A 23,956-nucleotide genomic window follows, 5' to 3' on the forward strand; every position below is an offset into this window, starting at 1 on the left:
GTGGGACCCTCGGGCCAGGACCGGTCTCAGCCTCGATTTGCTGACAGTTCCCCAGGGGCTACCCCGGATTTAGCGGGCAGTCTCGACCAATCGGGAATCCCGGGGGATCTTGTACCCCGGCGATTAGAGGCTGCTTCAATTTCCTGGGTGGATCTCTTTAAGGGGATTCATGCCTTTGTACAGATGCAAACGGCTTCCCGTCCAGGCCCTGCTGTTCCTGTTGTTTCTGCGGTTCCGGCAGTGGCTGCGACTGCGGCGGCTCCTATGGATCCTGTTCCTGGACCCTCACGCCCTTATCGTGAGCGGGACCTCCCGCCGCTGGACAGTCCGGATCAATCAGACCAGGAGTTTTCACCGGACGAGTCCGAACTCCGGACGAGGGGGAACTTCCCCCAGGGATTGAGCCATATAGAACCATGAGGCGGTTCTTCCCTAAGGAGGATCTCTCAGACCTGGTGTCTGTGTCTGGCGGAGTTGGATATTACAGGTCCCAGCGCTACGGTACCCTCTGCGCAGAACTCCCTGATGGAAGGTCTTCGTCCTACAGCCCGCCATTTTCCATTCTTGCAAGCGGCACAACAACTGATAGATTTAGAATGGGTGGCACCTGCGGCCGCATTCAAAGGGGGCCAGGCCCTGACGGGCATGTACCCATTGGCACCGGCCATCCAGGACCTGCTGGCGTGCCCTCAGGTGGACGCCTTGATTAGTGCTGTGGTCAAGCGCACTACCATTCCAGTTGAAGGGGGGACGGCCCTCAAGGAGCCTCATGACCGGCGACTGGACGCCATTCTGAAACAGACCTTTGACGTGGCGGCTCTATCTTTGCAGATCGCGACCTGCTGCACAGTGGTGACGCGTGCCTGTTTGTCACAGGTTAGGAACAACACTCCAGCAGCTGACATGGCGTCAGCTCTTTCGTTCCTCACGGATGCTGCATCAGACCTGGTCCAGACAACAGCTAAGGGGATTTCATCCTCCGTAGCCGCCAGGAGGCAGCTCTGGATCCAGAGATGGTCAGCTGATGTGCCTTCAAAGACACGCCTCACCAGATTGCCCTTTAAGGGCTCTTTCCTATTTGGCAGCGACCTTGATAAACTGGCCAGTACATGGGGTGCCTCTCCAGTGCCTAGACTGCCGGAAGATCGGTTCAGAAGGGGCCAGCACGCCTTTCCAAGGCCCTCCAGGGGCAGGAGTTCACAGCGCTTTGTTCCTTACAGGGGTCGCTACCAGGCACCACGTCCTCAGGCCAGGAATCGGTCCTTTCGGACCAAGCAGCGGAAGAGGGGAGCAGGCCCGGGCTCGGGTCCCGGCCGCGCCTCTCAATGAGAATCCGCCGATTTATCTGGGGAAAGGAGCCATAGGGGGCAGGTTAACCCTCTTCTACCCCAGATGGGTCGCGATCACGTCGGACCAGTGGGTCCTCGCCATTATCCGGGAGGGATATTATCTGGACTTTCATCATCTCCCTCCGGACAAGTTTGTGGAATCTTCATGTCCCATACACAAGAAGGCAGCATTGGAAGCTACCCTGGCGAGGCTCCTGTCCTTGAAAGCCATCATCCCAGTACCTGCCTGGGAAGTGAATTCTGGACACTATTCCATTTATTTCATGGTACCCAAGAAAGGGGGCACCTTTCGGCCAGTACTGGACCTCAAGTCAGTCAATCGATACTTAAGGGTCCCGAGGTTTCGCATGGAAACTCTGCGCTCCGTCAAGGCCGCAGTACAGCCAGGAGAATTCCTCACGGCATTAGACCTGTCAGAGGCATACCTGCATATCCCGATCCATCCGGATCATCAGCGCTACCTACGCTTCAAGGTTCTAGGACACCACTTCCAGTTTCGGGCTCTGCCCTTCGGGTTGGCCACGTCACCACGGACATTCACCAAGGTGGTCGTAGTGGTAGCAGCGGCACTCAGGCGGGAAGGAATTCTGGTCCATCCCTACCTAGACCACTGGCTGATCAGGGCGAAATCTCGAGAGGAGAGCCTTCGGACAACCGACAGAGTGATCGCCCTTCTGGAAAGCTTGGGCTGGGTAATGAACCTCAGCAAGAGCTGCCTACAGCCTTCCCAGTCTCTGGAATACCTGGGAGTACAGTTTGACACCCAGGCAGACACAGTCAGTCTCACTACCAAGAGAAAGTTGAAACTTCAGCAGCGTATCCAGTATTTGATGGGAGCCAGTCGGCCCATAGCCTGGGATTATCTGCAGGTTCTTGGTCTCATGGCATCCACCCTGGAAATGGTGCCTTGGGCGAGGGCCCATATGAGACCTCTACAACACTCCCTGCTCTCTTGCTGGAGCCCCCGTCTACGGAACTATTCCACGCGCCTTCATCTGCCAGCCAGAGTGTGGACCCAGTTGCGGTGGTGGTTGCAGTCCAACCGCATGAGCAGGGGGTCGAAGATGTCATCACCCACGTGGACCTTGCTCACCACAGATGCCAGCCTGAGCGGCTGGGGAGCACACTGCGAATAACTCACCGCACAAGGGCGGTGGAACAGAGAAGAGTCAGCGTGGAACATCAACCGTCTAGAGGCCCGGGCAGTCCGATTGGCATGCCTTCGATTTGCTCACAGACTGAAGAACAGAGCAGTCAGAGTGATGTTCAAGGTTCTTATTGAGAATATTGTTTAATACGCTAAGTTATGCTTTTCACACTTTGTTAATTGTAAACCGGGTTGATGTGATGCCTGTCATGAAACTCGGTATAACAAAAACAATAAATAAATAAATAAAATGTCCGACAACGCCACCACGGTGGCATACATCAACCGTCAGGGCGGAACCAGAAGCCAACAAGTATCTCTGGAGATCGCCCCACTGATGGCTTGGGCAGAGGCGAATCTTCAGGACGTCTCCGCCGTCCACATTGCCGGGAAGGACAATACCACAGCAGACTTCCTCAGCAGAGAAAGCCTAAATCCGGGAGAGTGGCAGCTGTCACCCACAGCCTTCCAGATGATTGTGGATCACTGGGGGATTCCGGACATGGATTTACTGGCGGACAAGTCCAGTGCTCAAGTACCCAGATACTTCAGCCGCAAGCGCGACCCGTTCTCACACGGAATCGATGCCCTGGTCCAGCCGTGGCCTCCAGGGACTCTGCTATACGCCTTTCCTCCGTGGCCTCTGCTGGGCGCCATCATCCACAAGATTCAGAAACACCGAGGCCTAGTTCTTCTAGTGGCACCAGACTGGCCAAGAAGACCCTGGTACGCAGACATGAGAAGACTACTGGCAGGGGAGCCTCTTCCCCTGCCTCCTCTCCGGGACCTTCTACATAAAGGTCCCATCCTCCACGAGGATCCAGCTCAATTCTCTCTTACGGTCTGGCCATTGAGAGGGCTAGACTGAAGAAAAGAGGTTACTCGGAGCCCGTGATAGATACACTCCTCCGAGCTCGTACGTTTTCCACGTCCCTCACCAACGTAAGGATCTGGAGGGTATTTGAAGCATGGTGCGACACGGCACCAATCCACATGCGACCACAATCCCTATTGTGTTGGATTTCCTGCAGGATGGACTTCGGAAGGGTCTATCCCTCAGCTCCATCAAAGTTCAGGTGGCTGCGCTGTCTTGCTATGGTCCCAGGAGGGATGGCAAGACCATCGCCAAGCACCCAGATGTTTCTCGCTTCCTGCAAGGCGTCAAGCATATTCGTCCGCCACTAAAGTGGCCTGTGCCCTTATGGAACCTCAATCTTGTTTTGGATTTCCTCGTGGGATCCACCTTCAGACCCCTTCGGGGACTATCTCTCCGTTCTCTAACCTTGAAGGTGGTGTTCCTACTGGTGGTATGTTCGGCACGCCGCATCTCAGAGCTACAAGCACTGTCCTGCCGTGATCCCTTTCTCAGAATCACTCCTGAGGCTATCCATCTTCGTACGGTTCCCTCCTTTCTACCTAAAGTGGTTTCACAGTTTCATCTTAACCAAACCATATCCTTGCCTACCACCGCGGGTTTGAAGAAATCTGAAGAAGGGCGTTTATTACGCCATCTCGACATTGGCAGATTGCTGCCCAGATATCTGGAAGTGACACAAGAACTACAAAAGACGGACCATCTGTTCGTTCTGCACAGCGGGAGGAAGCAAGATCAAGCAGCCTCGCGGCCCACCATCGCCCGCTGGATTAAAGAAGTTATCAGAGCAGTTTACGTGGAGGCCGGGAAGTCTCTGCCTCTACAAGTCAAGGCTCATTCTACCAGAGCACAAGCGGCATCTTGGGCAGAATCCAGGATGCTGTCGCCTGCAGAAATCTGTATAGTGGCGACGTGGTCCTCCCTCCATACCTTCTCCAGGTTTTACCGTCTGGATGTCCAGGCCAGGGAGGACTCAGCATTTGCGAGGGCGGTCCTACATGGTCCTCAGGCAGCCTCCCGCCCAAGCTGGGAGTAAAGCTTTTGTACATCCCATTCGTTCTGAGTCCATCTGGCTACAAGCCAGGAAATGTTGAGATTACTTACCTGATAATCTCCTTTTCCTTAGTGTAGACAGATGGACTCAGCATCCCGCCCAGCTGCCTGTGTACATGGGTTTCACCGATTCAAGGTAAGCCATGGCATTTGTTTACATAAGAGCATACACTCTACCAGGTGTCGACGCCTTCCGGTTGTGAATGCTGGCAGTCTCCAGCCACTGTCAATCGGTCAGGGGAATCCTGTTTCACTTTTCACTGAGCGTCAGTACACACATCCATAACAGCTTTTGCAAGGAAGATTACTAAGTTGCTACGCTTCCTGTGGGGATATATATACCCCTTGCTGACGTCAGATCCGTCTCCAACTGCTAGCACGCGGATGCTATCTCATTCGTTCTGAGTCCATCTGTCTACACTAAGGAAAAGGAGATTATCAGGTAAGTAATCTCAACATTTCTCAATATATTTCACTAGTGGTGAACTGGGTAGGGCTATTGCTGTTTCATTTCTTGGTGTTAGTGCTGCTGAGGTATGGCAGGTTTGATAGGGATTGGAATGGGATTTGTTTGTATTATTTTACAATGCACCTGGTGGTAGAGGGAGTTTATGATGCTGTTATTAAGATGGCACCAGAATCAGAATTTTTTTTGTATAGTGAGTTCAGGGAAATATCTTAGTTCTGCTCTGTACCCATTGTTAGGAAGTGGGGGATTTCTGTGGATACAGAGCATATGCTTGTATTAAGTCCCATGATGGTCATGCGTTCATTGTGTCATGCATGTGAGCATTAGAGAAACACAGAAATGACAGCGGAAATGGACCAAACAGTTCATCCAGCCTGTCCAGCAAGCTTATAGTAGCATTAGACGCACCATACAGCTCTCCCCCATAATGGTAGCATCTGCCATGCCATGCAAGTCACCCCCATACTTCGTTTCCCAAACTGTCAAAGTCAGAGCCTTTGGTTGCTATCTGAGACCAATTCCCCATTACCTCTTTCCTTTGAAACAGAGAGCAATGTTGGAGTTGCGTCATTTCCATGCTTATTTGTTTTCCCAGACTGTAGAATTCATGTCTTTGTTGGTTGCTATCTGAAACTAATTCCCCCTTTCCTCTCTTCCCCCTGCTGTTAAAGCAGAGATCAATAATGGAGTTGCATCAACAGTATGAAGGCTTATTGGTTTAGGGTAGTAACCGCCATACCAGCAAGTTTCCCCCATGCACTCTCTTCCTCATTTCCATCATCTAGCCTTTAAGAATCCACAGTGTTTATCCCATGCCCCTTTGAAATCTTTTACTGTTTTCAGGAAGGGTATTCCAAGCATCCGCCACCTTTTCCGTGAAGAAATATTTCCTGATGTTGATTCTGAGACATTCTCCCTGGAGTTTCAATTCATGTCCCCTAGTTTTACTGATTACTTTCGAATGGAGACTTGTCGATTGTGCATCATTAAAACCTTTCAGGTATCTGAGGGTCTGTATCATATCTCCTCTCCTCAAGGGTATACGTATTTAGGTCCTTCAACCTCTCCTCATAAGTCATTTGATGGAGACACCCCCCCCCCCCCCCCCACCACCTCCACCACCACCACCATTTTTGTCGCCATTAGCTGGACTGCCTCCATCCTGGCTCTGTCCCTTTTGAGATACGGTCTCCAGAACTGAATACAGTATTCCAGGTGAGGCTTCACCAAGGACTTGTACAAGGGGATTATCATGTCCTTTTTCTTACTGGTTATTCTTCTCTCTATGCAACCCAGCATTCTTCTGGCTTTAGCTATCGCCTTGTCATATTATTTTGCTGTCTTCAGATCGCTAGACACTATTACCCCAAGGTCCCTCTCTTGCTCTTTGTGCGTTACATACAACTCTTTTGGATTACCACATCACAAATGCAAGACTTCACTTCTTGTCATTGAATCCCAGCTGCCATATCTTCAACCACTCTTCAAGCTTCCATAAATCATTTCTCATTCTCTACTCCTTCCGGCGTGTCCACTCTGTTGCAGATCTTAGTATCATCTACAAAAGGACAAACTTTACCTTCTATCCCTTCTGCAATGTTGCTCACAAAAATATTGAACAGGAACGGTTTCAACACAGAGGGGCGGATTTTCAGAGCCCTGCTCGCGTAAATCCGCCCAAAACCGGGCGGATTTACGCGAGCAGGGCCCTGCGCGCCGGGAAGCCTATTTTACATAGGCCTCCCGGCGCGCGCAGAACCCCGGGACTCGCGTCAGTCCCGGGGTTTTCGGAGTGGGCGTGTCGGGAGGCGTGTCGGGGGCGGGGCCGGAGCGTGCGGCGTTGCGGGGGCGTGTCGGCAGCGTTTTGGGGGCGGGTACGGGGGCGTGGCTACGGCCCGGGGGCGTGGCCGCGCCCTCCGTACCCGCCCCCAGGTCGCGGCCCGGCGCGCAGGAGGCCCGCTGGCGCGCGGGGATTTACGCCTCCCTCCGGGAGGCGTAAATCCCCCGACAAAGGTAGGATGGGGGTTTAGACAGGGCTGGGCGGGTGGGTTAGGTAGGGGAAGGGAGGGGAAGGTGAGGGGAGGGCAAAGGAAAGTTCCCTTCTAGGCCGCTCCGATTTCGGAGCGGCCTAGGAGGGAACGGGGGTAGGCTGCGCGGCTCGGCGCGCGCAGGCTATACGAAATCGATAGCCTTGCGCGCGCCGATCCAGGATTTTAGTAGATACGCGCGACTACGCGCGTATCTACTAAAATCCAGCGTACTTTTGTTTGCGCCTGGAGCGCAAACAAAAGTAGGCTGTTCGCGCTCGTCTGAAAATCTACCCCAGAGCCTTGTAGCACTCCGCTTAACACCGTTCTCTAAAGAGTAGGATCCATTTTCCATCACATGCTGTCTTCTGTCCGTCTACTAATTTGCAATCCACGCCACCACCTTGGCGCTCACTCCCAAGATTCTCATTTTATTCACAAGTTTCCTATACGGGACCGTATCAAAAGCTTTGCTGAAATTCAAGTAGATATTGAGCTCTCTTCCTTGATCCAATTCTTTTGTCACCCAATCAAAACAATAAATCAGATTAGCCTGACAGGACCTTTCCCTGGTGAATCCATGCTGCCTTGGGTCCAGCAATCCTCGTGAATATAGATAGTTCACTATTCTTTCCTTCAGCAGAATCTCCATTAACTTTCCCACCACTGAGGTGAGGCTAACCAACCTGTAGTTTCCAACCTCCTCTATGCTCCCACTCTTGTGAAGCGGGACCACCACTGCTCTTCTCCAATCACTCGGCACCACTCCGGTTTCGAGGGATCTATTAAACAGGTCATGCAGCGGACCCGCCAGCACATCTGAGCTCTTTCGGTATCCTGGGATGAATCTCATCAGGCTCCCATGGCTTTGTTCACTTTCAGTTTTCCTAGCTCTTCCCATACATTCTCTTCTGTAAATGTAGTTTCATCTTCTCCACCCCCATCCACGGTTTTGTTATCTGGCAACAGTCCTTCTCTAGGGTCATCTTTAGTGAACACAGAACTGAAGTATTTGTTTAATATTTCCACCATTTCTTCATCTGACTCCACACATTGATCCTGTTCACCTTTCAATTTCACTATACCACTTTGGACTTTTCTCTGATGTATCTGAAAAATGTTTTGGCACTTCGCTTTTCCATTTTGGCAATCCTTTCTTCTGCCTGACTTTTTGCTTTCTTGATTACTTTCTTAATCTCCTTCAGTTTTACCAGATATTCTTCCATGTGTTCCTCTTTTTGGGATCCTTTATATTTCCTGATTGCTGTTCTTTTTGCTTTTATTTTATCAGCCATCTCCTTTGAGAACCATATAGGTTTCTTATTTCTCTTGCTTTTGTTTACTTTTCTAACATGTAGATTTGTTGCCTTTGTAATTGCTCCTTTTAGTTAGGCCCACTGTTATTCTACCTCCAAGTACTTCCCCATTTTAACAAAGTTCGTATTTTTGAAATTCAAGTCAGGTCTTTGTGTGACTTCTTCATATCCTATCTGCGATACCAAACCATACTGTTTGATTATCACTGGTGCTGAGGTGGGCACCCACCCAGACACAGAGACATTTATCCCTATTGGTGAGCACTAAGTTGAGTATAACTCCCTCCCTTGTGGATTCCCAGGTGTATCCTGATAGAAAAAATGTTAAGAACCACTGCCCTGGAGGATGGGGAAATTTTCTCCAGGATTGGAACCTGGTAGGGACTGTGTTGCGGTTCTTTCAAAGAGATGTTACTGTCTCTGATTTCCCAGACATTAAAGATGCTGGGAGTCCCTGGGGCTGAATCCATGTCTGAGCCAAAGAAAGATCCCATTTTTGTTTAGTTGTATAAAGCCTCTTGCTTTTTTTTCCCTGTTATGGAGGCCATTCAAGAATTGATTGATGTTGAGTGGGGCGCCCTAGAAGCTAATTTCAAAGGGGGATGCATCTTGGAAGGACTGTAAGCCCTGGATCCAGCTATGAGAGAGCAATTTTGCTTTCTGAAAGTGGATACACTTGTGTGTGCCATCACCAAGTGGACAACTATCCCCCGTAGAGGGAGGAGCAACCTTGAAGGATGCGCATGATAGGGAGGATTGAGGGCATCCTTAAGCAAGCAGTTGCAATGTCTTTGCAGATAGCTTCTTGTTGTTCCCTAGTGGCTTGTTCCTGTTTGTTTCTCTCTCAGGAGGTTAATTAATTGGATTGTGAATTCCAAGGCAGTGATGGAGCCAGCAGCTGCCTTTTTGGCAGATACAAGCTGCCATTTGGTCCACTTCTCAGCCAGAGGGGTGGCTTCTGTAATAGTGGCTAGGCGTCAGTTATGGCTGAGTTATTGGTTGGCCGATGCAACCTCCAAGAATAACCTTACGAAGTTGTCCTTCAAATGCTCGCTCTTGTTTGGGAGCAAGTTGGAGAATGTGGGGCGCATCCCCGGTTCCTTGGCTATCAAAGGATAAGAAGCAGATGCTGCGCTCTTTTAGCTTGAGAGGTTGTGTACTAGAGGATCCAAGCATTTTCGACCCTAAAGACTAGCAGTCTTTCAGAGGGCTTGACATTTTGGTAGGTCTCAGTCCTTTCATCCCAGACTGCCCAGATGGGGCACATGTTCGGGTGGTGGAACTCCTCGAGCCTCCCATTGAAGATGTGCCAACCCACCCCCGGGATCAGGAGACAAGGGGTTGCCCCCCTCTCTTATCAGAGATGGGTTGTAATCGCATCAAACCAGTGTCTCCTAGCAGTGATATGAAATGGATATGAGCTGGAGTTCTGCAGTATTCCTCTGAACATGTTAATGGTGTCTCCCTGCCACTCAGTAGAAGAGACATGCAGTGGCGTCTACATTGTCAAGGCTCCTCAGTCTGAGGGCTGTTGTTCCAGTGCCCATGTTTCAAGAAAATACGGGCCGATATTTCATTTATTACATTGTATCCAAGAAGGACGGCTCTTTTCGTCCCATTCTGGATCTCATAGGGATCAACCTACTTTTGTGGGTGACTCATTTTCACATGGAAACCTTACGTTCGGTGATGATGCCTGTGCAGTTGGGGGAGTTTCTGATGTCCTTGGATCTGTCTGAGCAGAGTTGTAGCCAGGCAGTTTGGCATCTATGGCCAAGTAAAAAAAAAAAAAAAAGTGTGCCCTTATCCTATGCACAACAGGAGCTTGGAAAGTTGTCAATTTATTTTAACTTAATATAGCACTATTTATAATCTTAAAAGGGTGATTCTGACTCCAAAAGTGTGACTCTTAAGTCTGTATGACTGTGACCCTTAACTTCTACCCACATTATTTATTTATTTGTTCTTTAATTCAGTTTGCTATAATATTTACAAAAAATCTCTAAGCAGTTTACAATTATAAAATCTACAACTTACCCCAACGTATTTATTTATAAAATGTAATAATTACTTTCCAGTTTTATGGTAAACATTTGCAAAGTGATGTACATGTTTAGCTATCACATAAAATCATACAAACAATATACATCCATTATTTTATTTGACGTGTTTTGTATACAGTCATTCGGTTTCGCCATCAGAACGGTTTACAGTAATCTTAAAAAAAAAAAAAAAAAAAGTTGGATGAACATCACGACATTGTCTTGCTGTCGGGTTACAATTTCGGGGTTTGAGTGCTAGTTATTACATACAACACGTTCTATTAAGGCATAGAAAGGGTTAATGAGTAAGGCAGGAAGGAAAGGTGTATGGTTTGGTTGAGTTATACATTTAGGTCGGTAACAGCAGGGGTTTTAAGGTTCAAGGTATAATTAAGAGGTTGATAGATATGATGTGAGGTCATTTGCACAGAGTCTTAGGTATTCGAAAGTTGGATGTTATTTTGTTGATCGAGGGATGGAGATTTCTTCTTGGTGTTGAGTTGCGTGGGTGTCTGGTAGTGTGGTTGATTTAGTAGTGATTCAAAGTAGGCTCTGAACATCCAGATTTTCAGCTCTTTTTTGAATGTTTTAGTGTTTGGTTGAGTTCTTATTTCGATAGGTATTGAGTTCCATAATGTGGGGCTGGCGATTGATATGGCTCTCTCACGGGTTGTGTTCAGTTTTGGTGTGAGGGATTTTGAGAAGGCCTTTATTTGTTGAGCGTAGGTTCCATTTTGGAGCGTGGATTTTGATGGATTTGCTTAGCCATTTTGATGACCTATGATTATTTTATGCAGGATTGTTAGTACTTTTTAGTCTATTTGGTATTTTATTGGGAGCCAGTATAGTGAGATGAGGGTTGGTATAATGTGTTCATGTTTTTTTGTTCCTGTTAGAATTCTGGCAGCTGTGTTCTGTAAGATCTGGAGTGGACGGATGGTTGCGAGTGGTAGGCCAAGTAGTAGGGCGTTGCAGTAGTCTAGGCTGGAGAAGATGAGAAGTTGCAGGACTGTTCTGAAATCATCCTGTGCAAAAATAAAATAACACATCATGTGACAATCCCTCTATAACCATAAAAATGCCCTATCCATTCAGACCTTATCTCTAGACCCCCTTAAGAGCATTTCCAGGTTTAAACCAGATGCTCTGAATATTTGAGATTCTAATATAAAAATGTTAAGCAATAGGGGTTGAAAAAGGAATGTGTGCCTTTAACCCATAAAGCCATGCCTTCCTCTTCTATTGAATTGTAAGATTTTTGATTATACTAAACTAATTAGGATCTATATTTCATTGACAACAAAACTCTCTCCACTACCAGGCACATTGTGATGTACTATAAAACTCTGACAAAAACATACTCAGAACCTTTTTAGCAAACTGCCATACTATAACAGCACTAATACTCAAGACTCACACAACAACCTTATCTATGGAAGAGCAGCACAACAAATCTTACTACAGGCCCTAGAACACCAATGCTTCTCCTGGCAAAACAGAACAGGCTATTGATCTTTACGCAGACACTACACGCTAGCAGAATCCCTCATCACAGTCACAACAAGCAAAACAGATACTGACCCTTATCTAATGCAGAATAAGGCTCCACAAATTAGAAGCAGAAACGTGCAGATAAAAACTAAAATGGGAACCATAAGAAGCCAAGACAGTATGAGCAGTGTAACAAGAGAAACAGAAATGAATTTCCACCTATTCTGAACAACATACAAAGATATAAGAAATGCACATTCCCAAAGCTGACATATTTTATTTTCAGTTTTTATAGAGGAATGTTTTATTTGTTTTACCTTTTGTTGAGTAGTCAGTTTATTTGATACTGGTCTCTCTGTAGGCCTTCTCCAAGTTCTTTTCCAGGATCACCTTTCCATTTTCCATTTCTTCTCTTTCCTCCTGTATTCTTTCATTCAACTGTCTGTTTCCTTTCATCTTTTTCTCAATTTCTTTTCTCTGCCTCTCTATCCACTCATAACTAAATTTGATCCCTCTTCTCTTTCTAATCTTCCAGTCTCCTTTTCAGCTCTCATCTATCTACCAGCTTCCTATCCACAACTTTCACCCAGTCCCATATCTTTCATGCTTCCTATTCCTGCTCCTTAGTCCCCCATTTTCACCCTCAGTACTTGCATATCCTCCATCTTCTACCTTCCTTTGCCTCCCATCCCTTCACCAGCCTCTGCTCCTTAGTCCCCCATTTTCACCCTCAGTACTTGCATATCCTCCATCTTCTACCTTCCTTTGCCTCCCATCCCTTCACCAGCCTCTGCTCCTTCCTTGTCACTCATTTCCTCCCTGGCCTCTTTCTTCTGTCTCCTGAGCCCTGCTGAGCCTCCTGTTACCGTTTCCACTGCCGCTTACACTCGCTCTAGTACTCCAGGTCATTCACACCCTCACTCATACCTTTCCCAGGCCACCTAATACATCCCAACTCATACTCATGCAATTGCCAAGTTCTTACTGTCTGCCCCAAATCCCTGCTCAGTCTGAGTCCCTACTACCTGCATCTAAAAGTCCCTGTTCTGTTCCCCCAATCTAGCTCAGATTCACTGCCCTTCTGAATCCTCACATCCCCAATCCACAAGTCCCTTCAATTCCCCCTAGTCAGTAAGACCCCACTTTATCCGAGGACAAGCAGGATGCTAGTCCTCACATATGGCTGACGTCACTGACAGAGCCCTATCCCGGAAAACTTTCTGTCAAAGTTTCTAGAAACTTTTGTCTGGCATCCTGAGCCTACTGAGCATGCCATGATCCTTCGAGCCACAGGGGTCTCCCTTCAGTCTTCTTTTTTCTGCTAAGCAGTTAGCCTCACAGTTATAGGAGTCCTGTGTAGTGAATTTTCACTATACAAAAAAGTTGATAAAAACTCGGAAAAACCTTCGACACCGTAGGGGTCTCCCTCTTTTTCCATCACGGTAAGTCTTTAAAAACTTTTCCGGTCCGTTCCGCTACCGTCAAACCGTGCCCAAAAGTCGTTGACGGCTGTCTGACTCTCAATATGGCTACGGGTTTCAAAAAGTGCCCGAATTGTTGCCGCACCATGTCCATCACGGACCCACACATCGAGTGTGTACTCTGCCTCGGTGAGGGACACGATGTTTCAACATGCCCAAGATGCGCCGAGATGACGCCAAAAGGCAGAAGGCTGCGGATGGAGAAAATGGAGCATTTGTTCCATCTCCAATTAATGCCATCGACGTCGACACAGTCGTCTCTGGCTGGAGCAATCAGGAAGGTAATCCTTAAAAAGCATAGACCACATGAAGCAGGGTATCGGCCGTCACTGACCCCTTCAAAATCTTCGATAAAATCTACGTCTGTCATCGAAGGGCGTCGAGCACAGGCAGAAGCATAGTCATCTGCATCGTAGGCCTCACGGTCCTGAAATCGATCTGATAACCGGAACTCCATTGATGGATCCCAAATCGGTGTTGGAGAAACCTAGGAGAGAGGACGCTCCATCGAGGCCTTCCTAGGCAATCCCCCACTGATATCTGTGCCGGGAACTGTACCTCTACAGGGCCCTGTGGAGGTACTGGTATCTCCTTCGCTGCCTCCCCCCATAGCTGCTCTGGTTTCACCAGCTATGCGGACGGAACTGGACGGTTACATCCGCCAGGCAGTTAGAGATGCGCTCCTTGATATGACTCCAATGCCAGCCCTGAGCACAATTCTGCCATCGAGGCCAACACCATCGCCGGTACAGATTCCACTTCCCTCACCGGTGCCCATACCATCATCGGTCTCTATCGCCGGTTCCACCGATGCCAATGCCAGATATATTCTTTTTTGCGCCAATTTTAGCAAAATTGGACACTCATCTGTACCATCCTGGTAAAATTGCCAGATATACCAATGCCAGCACCGAGGGAAGAGGAAATAGTAAAGGAAGTACCGATACCTGAACCACTCCCAGGTCCATCGGGAATTACATGCCCACGTCAATCGTTTTCTCCACTATTTCCATCGATGCCAACTTTTTCCCATTCCATCGACGCCTCCTCATCCACGTTCACCGGCCACCTGGGACGATCCCAATACTGATTATTCTTCAGAGGAAGTCCTCTCAGAACCTTCTCCTCCAGAGGAAAGAAGGAAATCCTCTCCAGAGGATCTTTCCTTCTCGAATTTCATCAAGGATATGGCTGACACCATCCCCTTCCAGCTTGAATCTGAAGAGGACACCAGACAAAAAACTCTGGAAGTATTACATTTCGTCGACCCACCTAAAGAGGTACTGACAATTCCAGTTCACGAAGTCCTTATTGACTTGCAACACAGGCTATGGGAGCATCCCTGCACCATACCACCAGTGAACAAAAGGACTGATGCTACATATCTAGTCCAGCACATCCCAGGCTTCCAGAAGACTCAACTACTTCATCAGTCAGTAGTAGTTGAGTCAGCTCAAAAGAAATCAAAAAGAATAAAGCCTCATTCATCTAATCCTCCTGGAAAATACAACAGATTTTTAGATACCATAGGCAGAAAAATATTTCAGGGGTCCATGTTTCCAGAATTGCGTGCCCCTGAGCCACCTGGAAGATGTCCCGGACAGCAAAGCTAATTGATTATGCTATCTACCGAAAAAAAACAGTTTACACTAAGCAAACTTGCTTTCCACCTATACTTGTTGACAGTCCTTTATATTCCAGTTCCAATAAGTTTATTGGTGTTACAATGTTGCATGTGTTGCCAAAGTAATACACAGGATAACTAAAATCTTACTGGCTTTTATTTCTCCAAGTCTCTAGCTAAATATTTTGTTCTTGGCTCCAATGCCTCTGTGAATTTAAAGATAACTGGTATTTTCTGGTTGTAAGGAACTTTTGATGCTCTTGTTAGTGTGTTGAAATGTGGGATAAAGGTCAATTGTTTCTCTTTGTGATGCAGGAATTTGGGTGGAAATATGGGACAGAGGTCATAGAGCCCTTGTCAGCCTAGTTGGCAGCTGTGTCATGGGACTACCAGGTGACAGGGTGTCATGTTGTAGAGCAAATATTTGACTAAGTTCTGCATCCATGATTTAATGTTAAAACATTTCTAATCTTTAATACATTTATGTACCATTTACTGTATTTACAAAAAGCCATCAGCTGTATAATCACACAACACACTAAAGATTTATTTATTTTATTTATTTGTAACTTTTTATATACCGAGGTTCAATTAACAAGATTAATTATCACTTCGGTTTACATTACAACCAGCAAAAAATAAGAGACAAAGTCTTGTTTTACAAGGAACAGGGTAGAAGTAACCTGGATTAAAACAATGAACAGGGTAGAAATAACCTGGATAAACATAAAATGGGTGAAGCAAGCATAGAGAATTGGGTCTGTATAACTTGGGCGAAAAGCAGGGACATTAAATAAGGGAGGACTATGAAGGCCTCAAATTGGATAGAGTACTCATGATGTGGATAAGAACCAAGGCTGAAGTGAGTAGTTATGGGAAGGCTTGTTCGAATAACAAAGTCTTAAGTCTCTTCTTAAAGGTGATTGGACATCGTTCCAGCCTCAGTTCAGGAGGGAGCAGGTTCCATTGCTTGGGGCCCGAGGCGGATATAGCTCTCTTACTGAGGGAGGTCTTGATGGAGGGTGCTTGAAGAGTGCCTCTCTGGGCCAGTCTAATTGGACGGACCGAGGTGTGGAGTTGCAAAGGTATTGTAAGATCCAGAGGAGTAATGTTGTGTATGGCTTTGTGAGTGACTGTTAATAGTTTATGAAGGATTCTAAACTTAATTGGTAGCCAATGTAGATTCTTTAAAATTGGAGTTCTATGGTCCCTCTTGTTGGATTTTGTGAGGATCCTGGCCGTAGCGTTCTGTAGTAGCTGGAGAGGTTTGAGTGAAATATCAGGCAGGCCGTGAAGGAGTGAATTACTATAGTCAATTTTGGAAAATATGATGGCTTGTAAGACTGACCTAAAATCATGGAAATGGAGGAGGGGTCTTAGGCGTTTTAGAACTTGGAGTTTAAAATAACACTCCTTTAATGTGTTGTTGATGAAGCCTGTGAAGGTCATTTGGCTGTCTATGATTACCCCGAGGTTTCTTACCTTGGGTGAGAAAGTAGGGGACATTGACTGTTGAACGTTATTTAGTGGTTCGCTGCCATCTTGTGTGATTAGGATGTATTCTGTTTTGTCTGTGTTGAGTAGCAAATTAAGCTTTGAGAGGAGGTTGTTGATGTGGATGAGACAAGCATTCCAATGGAGAAGGGTTTTTGCAGCGAGTCGGTGATGGGTATCAGGATTTGGACATCGTCTGCATAAAGGTAATATGTAAGTTTGTTTCATATTAAGATCCAAGGAAGATGGGAAGAATATTGCTAGTTGCATGGGTCAGGACCTGAAAACAGTCACTGCAGCTTGGGGCTGCTCTGTGCCCACATAGGGCTGAGGAGAAAAGCCTAGAAGGAAAAGAGAAAAAATTGTTATACAAAATAACAAAAACAAAAATGCAGGGAGGCAAAAAAAACAAAAGCCCAAGTAAATGTTTTAATAACTGCTGCCTCCTCTGCATGGACCCTAAAAAAACTAGAGAAAAGTAAGGGGGGGGGGGGGGCTGTTTGGCCTTGGTTCCAAATTGTCTGGTGCCCATTGTTCCTAAATATTTTTCCACCCGTGATGGGAAAGCAATGAGAAAACAGAGTAATTTTTAAAATTTATGCTCTTAAAACTGGGTTTTTACATGTTTAAAAGTTGATACAATGTTGAAATGTCAGTAGATTTTAAATGTGTAAATAGGATTTGAAAATTGCTGTGAGATGCTACTTTTTTTTATGCATGTAAGTCCTTTTTGAAAGTTATCCCCAAAGTGTGATATAATTGTGTCTAGTTGAAGAAAGTTTGATAGATAGGAGGTGGAGTTCCTCGTGATGGAATCACACAGACTGCTTTGTAAGTGACGTGGGTTCCAGAAAGAGAATTTTGGTTCTTTAACATTTTCAGTTTGCCTTTGACATTTTGTCAAAATTCTTATGACATACAGTTATGGACTTAGGATATTTATAATGCACATAACTGCATACATCTGGCCAGAGGGCATAGATGCATAGCTTGATCACCCTGAGAGCCAGACCTGTTTGCTGTCCCCAGGTACTAGAATTGAGAACATCTGATCTAGAAACTCTGCTTTGTGAGATTCCAGTTTTCACCCATTAGTGGTTTTCATTTTATTTCCACGGATCTTCTGTTTTATTTTTATTTTTTTATTTGCAGTTATTGTGGACGTGTTCTTGTTTTATGCACATAAATCTAGCAAGTTAATTTGTTCAGTACATAAAATATAACCTTTCCCAATGGAAATTACAAAGATGTGAAAAAGGAGAAACTAAGGGATCACAGATGAATTGGAAAATGAAAACATTATTATTTTAAGTTCAGCAGCTCTGTGTTGGACCAGAGGGCTAATTAATGGGAATAAACCTGAAGTACCTTTTTCCAAAATTCTATTTGTAGGAACATCAAAAGTAAAAAATGTCCAAGAGGCGTGGTCATTGTTAAAAAATACCATTCTAGAAGCACAGTCCAGATGTATTCCACACATTAAGAAAGGTGGAAAGAAGGCAAAACGATTACCGGCATGGTTAAAAGGGGAGGTGAAAGAAGCTATTTTAGCCAAAAGATCTTCATTCAAAAATTGGAAGAAGGATCCAACAGAAGAAAATAGGATAAAGCATAAACATTGGCAAGTTAAATGTAAGACATTGATAAGACAGGCTAAGAGAGAATTTGAAAAGAAGTTGGCTGTAGAGGCAAAAACTCACAGTAAAAACTTTTTAAAATATATCCGAAGCAGAAAGCCTGTGAGGGAGTCAGTTGGACCGTTAGTTGATCGAGGGGTTAAAGGGGCACTTAGAGAAGATAAGGCCATCGCGGAAAGATTAAATGATTTCTTTGCTTTGGTGTTTACTGAAGAGGATGTTGGGGAGGTACCCATAATGGAGAAGGTTTTCATGGGTAATGATTCAGATGGACTGAATCAAATCACGGTGAACCTAGAAGATGTGGTAGGCCTGATTGACAAACTGAAGAGTAGTAAATCACCTGGACCGGATGGTATACACCCCAGAGTTCTGAAGGAACTAAAAAATGAAATTTCAGACCTATTAGTAAAAATTTGTAACTTATCATTAAAATCATCCATTGTACCTGAAGACTGGAGGATAGCAAATGTAACCCCAATATTTAAAAAGGGCTCAAGGGGCGATCCGGGAAACTACAGACCGGTTAGCCTGACTTCAGTGCCAGGAAAAATAGTGGAAAGTGTTCTAAACATCAAAATCACAGAACATATAGAAAGACATGGTTTAATGGAACAAAGTCAGCATGGCTTTACCCAGGGCAAGTCTTGCCTCACAAATCTGCTTCACTTTTTTGAAGGAGTTAATAAACATGTGGATAAAGGTGAACTGGTAGATATAGTATACTTGGATTTTCAGAAGGCGTTTGACAAAGTTCCTCATGAGAGGCTTCTAGGAAAAGTAAAAAGTCATGGGATAGGTGGCGATGTCCTTTCGTGGATTGCAAACTGGCTAAAAGACAGGAAACAGAGAGTAGGATTAAATGGGCAATTTTCTCAGTGGAAGGGAGTGGACAGTGGAGTGCCTCAGGGATCTGTATTGGGACCCTTACTGTTCAATATATTTATAAATGATCTGGAAAGAAATACGACGAGTGAGATAATCAAATTTGCAGATGACACAAAATTGTTCAGAGTAGTTAAATCACAAGCAGATTGTGATAAATTGCAGGAAGACCTTGTGAGACTGGAAAATTGGGCATCCAAATGGCAGATGAAATTTAATGTGGATAAGTGCAAGGTGATGCCTATAGGGAAAAATAACCCATGCTATAATTACACAATGTTGGGTTCCATATTAGGTGCTACAACCCAAGAAAGATATCTAGGTGTCATAGTGGATAACACACTGAAATCGTCGGTGCAGTGTGCTGCGGCAGTCAAAAAAGCAAACAGAATGTTGGGAATTATTAGAAAAGGAATGGTGAATAAAACGGAAAATGTCATAATGCCTCTGTATCGCTCCATGGTGAGACCGCACCTTGAATACTGTGTACAATTCTGGTCGCCGCATCTCAAAAAAGATATAATTGCGATGGAGAAGGTACAGAGAAGGGCTACCAAAATGATAAGGGGAATGGAACAACTCCCTTATGAGGAAAGACTAAAGAGGTTAGGACTTTTCAGCTTGGAGAAGAGACGACTGAGGGGGGATATGATAGAGGTGTTTAAAATCATGAGAGGTCTAGAACGGATAGATGTGAATCGGTTATTTACTCTTTCAGATAGTAGAAAGACTAGGGGGCACTCCATGAAGTTAGCAAGGGGCACATTTAAAACTAATCGGAGAAAGTTCTTTTTTGCTCGATGCATGGTTGAACTCTGGAGTTTGTTGCCAGAGGATGTGGTTTGTGCAGTTGGTGTGGCTGTGTTTGGAAGGGGATTGGATGGGTTCTTGGAGGGGAGGTCCACTGCCTGCTGTTGAGTTCGCTTGGAGAGTGGCCATTGGCAATGGTTACATGGAATGGACTTAGTTTTTGGGTGCTTGCCGGGTTCTTGTGGCCTGGATTGGCCACTGTTGGAGGCGGGATGCTGGGCTTGATGGACCCTTGGTCTGACCCAGTATGGCATTTTCTTAACATCTGTAGTGTTAAATATTGATTTCTTGATATGGCTGGAGAATGTTGTGCAGTGAACTGCATTCAGGGTTGGACTTTGGATTCTTGATTCTCCTTGCAGACTTGGGAAGTGAATCACCTCCATGTATATGCTGAGGAAGTTAATGCACATAATTAGTCACAGCATAATGTAATCTATTTTTTTTTTTTAACATATCACACCTTTAATCCAAGGGTAGCAATAGATGAAGCGTACTTGAGCCACAAATCCCCCTTCACCCCCCCCCCCCCTTGCTGAGAAGGCAAACATTCAAAAATTAGGAGGCAAATTCTAATAATCTAAGTCATTTAGAACTTGGATACGCACCCTGTGCGGCAGCGACATTCTAAATGGCATCCATACCAACAAAGTCCTTTTCTTGGACGATGGAGAAGAATGTTTGCTCAAATGAATTTCCATGCTTAGTAGAGTAAAGAGAGTGTTCTTCCAGTGGTTAATAAAAAGTTCATTGGATTGTCACCAAACAACATAAGACAGCGGTGACTGCTAAGATAAAAACTTTATTGATCCAAAGTTTGTGGTTCAAGGTGCCCGAGAGACCTCAGAAATATCCTAAACAATGCAATTTGTGAAGAGAATGGGATAGGAAGGTTCAGCACCTGAGCAATAAAATGAGAAACCTTTTTCCAAAAAGTCTGGACTAGGTTACAGTTCCAAAGAGTATCCCAAATTTGCCACCTCAGTCTTGCATTTTATACATAGATCAGAATCTGTAATCTTAGCCAGATATGCTTGATGTTGAGACAAATAGATCAGATAGAATACTTTATATCTATTTTCTCTCATCAGGACATCACAGGAAAATTTGGCAGTGGTCAAAAAAGAAGCAATAAACTTGGAAATTGGATCTGTAATTCATGTTGCCATTTGGTCCAGGCCATATCCAAAGACCAATTTTTATATTGAGTCTCCAGGGTCTTATAGAAGAAAGATACAGAATCTTCCAGGATGGATGGATCTTCCAGGTCAAACCATTCTAAAAGAAACTGCCAGTTCGGGTCCTGTAAATCCTTGACAGTTTGAAGAAAGACAATATGGACACAGTAGTATTAAACAATTGAGACAGATATGTCAAGCCCTTCAATTCCCACTTTTGAAAATGACATACCCAGTCCTAGAGAAAAGTCCCCATTTCCCCGAATAGGTAGAAAAGAAGTTAGACAGGAGGACAAGTAAACTCTTGAGGTTAGCCATTGCCAGGTCCAGCGAAGAGGAGAGAAGTAACACAGACTGTACACAGTGAGAGAGATGAACATTTTAGCCTGAAGTATATACCTCAGAGATAAAAAGGAGACCAATTGCGCTTCTAAAATCTATTTATTTTATTTATTTGGGTTTTTATATACCGGCATTCATGATAAGATCACATCATGCCGGTTTACATTTGAACAAGGAGTGCAGGATAACAATAAAACTGAAACCAGTGCATAGGAAAAGAAGTTACAATGAACAAGGGTAATGGAACTAGGAGAAGAAAGAGAAAGACATAAGTAAGCTAACATCATAGATAATTATTTACAGAGCCGGTGTGGATCCATTCTTTGAGTAGATGAGGTGAGATTTAGGCGTGTTCTGGGAAGGCTTGTTTAAATAGCCAGGTTTTAAGTCTTTTTCGGAATGTAGGGAGGCAAGGTTCCTGGCGAAGATTCGTGGGGATGGAGTTCCAGAGTGATGGTCCAGCTGTTGAGAAGGCCCATTCTATCAAGGTTATGTACCGCGTGAATTTCGTATTAGGTACCTGGAGGGATCTTCTGTATGCTTCTCTGGTCGGTCTTAGGGAGTTATGGCTGAGAGGGTGTTGAAGGTCGAGTGATGTAAGGTGGTGGATGGTTTTGTATATGATGGTGATGGACTTGTAGATGATTCCGAAGTGAATGGGGAGCCAATGAAGATTTTTTAAGGTGGGGGAGATGTGGTCTCTTCTTCTGGTGTTGGTAAGGATTCTTGCCGCCACATTTTGGGCCATCTGTAGCAGTTTGGTGTACGACGAAGGGAGACCTAGTAGGATAGCGTTACAGTAATCTAATTTTGCAAAGATTATTGCTTGAAGAATTGTTCTAAAGTCATGGAAATGGAAAAGCGGTTTTATCCTTTTCAGCACTTGGAGTTTGTGGAAGCAGTCCTTGGTAGTACAGTTGACATGCTTTCAAGTTCATCTTGTTAATTAAAGCTCCTAGGTCTCTGACTTGGGAGGAGAGTGAGTTGCTTGGAGGTGTGTTGGCGTTGTAGTTGATTTCTGGAGAGATTAGCATGAGTTCAGTTTTGGTGGTGTTTAAGATAAGGTTTAGGCTGGCGAGCAGGTCATTAATTTTTACGAGGCAGGATTCCCAATATTCGAGAGTTTTGACAAGTGTTTCTTTAAGAGGGATCACTATCTGGACATCGTCAGCATAGACAGAGTGTTTAAGGTTTAAGTCAGTTAGAAGCTGGCACAGCGGAAGTAGGTAAAAAAAAATAGTATCAGAATAGAACGTGTTAAATTGCCTTAAATTAATTGTGGTTATAAATCCATAAATCGGGTAACCCAAAACATCACTTAGAAGTGGATTTCATCAACACCTTCAAAGCAAATCTAGATTTCTTGCCCCTCCAAAGAAAGTGACTAAGTACCCCATGAAATCTTTTGAGGGTAGAACCGTGTAGAGATAAAAGAATACCCAATACATAAAGCCAACGCAGAAGCACAGTCATCTTTTCCTGTTGATAGCAGGGCTGAATTAGCCATGCTGTCATGGGAACTGTCCATTAGGGTCCAAAACCACAAGAAGCAGCAGCCTGCACTTGAGCAAGTAGTAGACAACATGATAGTGCAAGAAAACATCAAAGTTCCAAAAGGAATTCTTTAGAGAGTGTATATTTATTCAGCAAACTTTCGTACGGCAACTCCACTGATTTCAAACAGCAGACATCTTATAAAAGTCCCCCGACAAGGACCCGTGTTTCCCCGTGGCTGCGTCGGGAGGGACAGTAAACATCAAAGAAATCTGAAAGAAAATACATACAATGTGGAACTATAACAGGCTACCCAACCGATTTAATTGTAAATTAAAGAAACATACCTTTATAAACACATTCCAAATGTCAACAGGGAGCACATCCACCCTCATAGAAGACAGACATTTAAACCTAAAAGGCGCGAAAAGGAATCCATCGCGAGACTCAAGCGGTCCAATCACACCACAGACAGTAACTTCAAACCAATCACGATCAGACGAACAGATGCCATTCTATCTCTCTATTTAGTCCCGATGGATTTACAGTACCTAGTATATGGATCCACCTCTGTTCCCTTCGACCCAGGTGTTCTGCGAAGTCATCTCCCCAAGAGGGGCGTGTGACCACTTCCACCACAAAGAAGAAGAGATCAGAGACTGAGTGTGATACCGGAGACCAATGATCAACCAAGGGCTCATTGTCCTGTTGGTTCCGAATGTTAGAACAATGTTCAATCATACGTGTCTTAACCATCCTGGTAGTCTTGCCCACATAGAAAAGCGGACAGGGGCACCTTACAACATATATTACACCTTGCGTGGTACAGACCGAATCCAGACGCAGTTGGAACACGCGTTTAGTAGAAGGATTTTCAAAAGACGAAACTATATCTGTATGACAGCACATCGTGTAATACCCACAAGGTCTGTGTGTACCTCCCAAATGTGTCAATGCAATTTCCCTAGGAAACACTGTATGGACTAATCTATCACGTAAATTTCTACCCCTCCGATACGTGAACCGCAAAGAACCTCGAAACAACCTTTGTAATGATAGTGCCCGCCAGTGCCTTCGAACGATATCAGAAACAGACTTACTCAAAACTGAAAAAGGGAGAATACAGTTATTGCATTCCTCATCTGATGGAGACGGAGGGAGAAAAAGCCAATCCCGGTTGATATACAGGGTGCGTTTAAATGCCTTCTTAATCAGTCTTGCCAGATATCCCCTTTCCACGAAC

At 45.2% G+C, this 23,956-nt stretch overlaps 1 protein-coding gene across 1 annotated transcript in view; it reads left to right on the plus strand.

Moving 5' to 3' along the window:
* The window catches only part of HADHA (hydroxyacyl-CoA dehydrogenase trifunctional multienzyme complex subunit alpha), a 348,879-nt gene that overhangs the window by 8,815 nt on the left and 316,108 nt on the right, over positions 1-23,956 (plus strand).

This window comes from Rhinatrema bivittatum, chromosome 3 (genome assembly GCF_901001135.1).
Source record: "Rhinatrema bivittatum chromosome 3, aRhiBiv1.1, whole genome shotgun sequence".
Lineage (NCBI taxonomy): Eukaryota > Metazoa > Chordata > Amphibia > Gymnophiona > Rhinatrematidae > Rhinatrema > Rhinatrema bivittatum.